Source organism: Pollicipes pollicipes, unplaced genomic scaffold, assembly GCF_011947565.3.
Source record: "Pollicipes pollicipes isolate AB1234 unplaced genomic scaffold, Ppol_2.1 Scaffold_2555;HRSCAF=2994_pilon_pilon_pilon, whole genome shotgun sequence".
In the NCBI taxonomy this organism is placed as follows: Eukaryota; Metazoa; Arthropoda; class Thecostraca; order Pollicipedomorpha; family Pollicipedidae; genus Pollicipes; species Pollicipes pollicipes.
Window position 1 is genome coordinate 13,494,152 of NW_023596136.1, and position 2,974 is coordinate 13,497,125.

A 2,974-nucleotide genomic window follows, 5' to 3' on the forward strand; every position below is an offset into this window, starting at 1 on the left:
CGACTTATCTATTCAAGTTCGTCGCACAACGCAAAAGTTGGCAGGGTGGTGCACCCTGGTCACTGTTTCGTGCTTCTCTACCGGGCGTCTTCACACGGGCAGCCGAAAAAGTATGGAGGGTCGCGACGCTGAGCCCACGTCCTGCCGTTGCTCCTGTCATCCCCGTCTCGCTGAGCGCCCGTCCTGCCGTTGCTCCTGTCATCCCCGTCTCGCTGAGCCCACGTCCTGCCGTTGCTCCCGTCATCCCCGTCTCACTGAGCGCCCGTCCTGCCGTTGCTCCCGTCATCCCCGTCTCACTGAGCGCCCGTCCTGCCGCTGCCCTCGTCATCCCCGTCTCGCTGAGCGCCCGTCCTGCCGTCGTCTCTGTCAGTGCTCCTGTCACCGAGACCGCGTCCGTTGCCGTCTGGCCTGGGAGTCCAGCTGCTGCGGGATCCGCACCGGCGCCGGGCCGAGGCCGAGCCTCTGCACGGCTGCAGGCGCCGCGCCGACGCCGGCGCCACGGCGTTTCATGCGGCCGCCAGCCCGTATCACAGGCGGCGCGGTGTAACATGCACGCGTGACTGACCAGCCGGTGTGAGGCTTCACACTTTCTCCGCGGCGTGGTGCGGCGCGGGACGCGGTCACGCGTTAGCAGACGGCGCACAGGCCGGCGCGATGGTCGGAGATGGCCTGTTAAGCGCGGAGGCACTGCGATGACAGCGGTGTAACGGGCTTATCTTGAGCTGGCCCTGCGTGGATTAAGCACTCGTTAAGTGGATTTGCTGTACGCAGGCGCGTGAAGGCTGTTCGCTCTCTCGAGATGGCCTCGGTTTACGACCGCCTTTACAGGCTCTGGCCGGGGTACTCCATCACACGCGACTACCGCAGCCGATGAGACGTCATTTGTTGTATTTAATTGATATCTTTCGCAACCTGTTACGGCGTTTACCGCCTCCTGCGCTCACGGGCACATACATTTCAGTCAGCATCTAAGCGACATCTGCTGCACGGTTTAATCCGCGCTCGGGCGCGCCGTTGTGTATCACCCCACCCCCATCCGTCTATGGCGACGGACAGCGGGCGGCAGCCGGGCCTCTGCCGGCCACGCCGCGTCCCCGTGCTTCGCTCGGACGCCGACCCGCCCACGTGCCGGCACCGCCTCCTTATGTGGTGCCCGCGCGCCGGCCGGCCGGGCCTGTCGGGCTCAGTAATTGGGCAGCTAGTCGGGGCGAGGTCAGCGTCTGGCTCCCCATGTGCTCCAGCGGTCGGTGGTGGTGGCCACCGTCGGCGGTCGAGCTGAGGCGGTCCGCGCCAGACCGCGCGTCCCGCACATTGCACGGCGCTGAACGTCCGTAACTTCCGGTCCGTGAGCCCCCACAAGGTGGTCTGCTCCGTGCCGCTGCCGTCCATCCCATTCTCAGCTGAGCTCTGTTCTCATCTGCGTCTGAACCCTGTTCTCATCTGAGCTTTTTCACGGGGGTTGTGCTCTCACCTGAGCTATGTCCTCACTGGAGCTGTGTTCTCACCTGGGCTCTGTCCTCACCTGACCCTGTCCACACCCGAGCTGTTCTCTCATCAGAGTTTTTCCCACGGGAGCCCTGGCGCACCCCCGTCCGGCTGTCAGGCGCTGCCGGGTTTTTCGGCCGGCCGCCGAGAGAAAGCGGCCGGGTGGGGTCAAAGCCGGCCGCCTCCGGTCGGGTCCACCCGGCGCCCTTGGCCATCGCTCGGGCCTCTGCGGCACGCCTCCCGACCAATCACGCTAATCATCATCAGCGCGGGATGGGTCGGGCTCACGCGGCAGCGCGGCGGCCGCGCTCGCCGGCCGCCGCCGCCGGGTCACGGCGTCGGCGCCGGCGGGCCGGCCGTGAGGCGCTGATCGGCACGTCCCGCCCCGCACGGCCGGGTCGTGACACGGGCAGGTGCAGGCCAGGCGGCACGAGCCTTGGCGAGCACGACCTTGCAGCGAGGTTTCCTGCGACGCGTGGAGGGGATGAGATTGGACGGTGGGGAGCCTCACAAGCTTGGCGAACGCGACGGACACCTATAACAGTAGGTTTGGTTTGGTCTGATTTGTTCTATTGCGGATAGCGCGACTTGCCTGGCGCGGCATCGAGTCGACGTGCATGCACGATAAGTTTATATGTCGCCTCGTTGTAGGCTGTTGATTTAGTGCAACGTACGACTGAATGCCTGCACGCGCTGCTGCCTTGCAAAGGGGCCGCCGTGGGATGACACAAGTGATGCGGGCGGTCGCCTTGGGATGACACAAGTGATATGAGCTGACACCGTGAGATGACAAGTGATACGGGGCTGAGCCTGCCCGAGTGCCTGACTGCACTGTATGATCAAGCATTACATCACTCTCCACGTCCAGCGTACATTACATCCAAGTCGAGCTGACCTCTAAAGTTCCCGGTGATTTCGTGCGAGCTCAGCACACTCCTCGACCTAATCGCACGGCGGTCGTAAATGTCTCCAGCTGGACGTTTTCAGTGTTCTGCTGGCAAAGTGAACCCCCAGCCCCCACCTCCATCCCCCCCCCGCCCCGCGAACCCTCGATAAGGCCCCTGTCAGCCGGGGTCCAGCGTCGTGATCTCAACTGATCGGCGTCGTGATTTCAGCTGATCGGCCGTCGTGATGCCGTCTAATGACTCCCCGTCGGGGCGGGTGCCGTCCGCACGGGGCCAGCAGTGATCTACTGGAGTAAACGGCAGGGCTGGGTGCCGTCCGCACCGGGGCCGCAGTGATCTACTGGAGGTAAACGGCAGGGCTGGAGAGCCGGCGGCTCGGGATGCCGTCTGAAGGCTCTCCGCTGGGGCGGGGGGCCGTTTGCACCGGGGCCGGGATGGTTCACTCCCTCCGCACCGGGCGGCCGGGGATGGTTCACTCCCTCCTCACGCGGACGGCCGGAATGGTCCATGCCCTTCCCCGCGGGCGGCCGGAATGGTCCCATCGCCCTCACCCAGGCGGGGGCGCCGGAATGGTCCATGCCCTC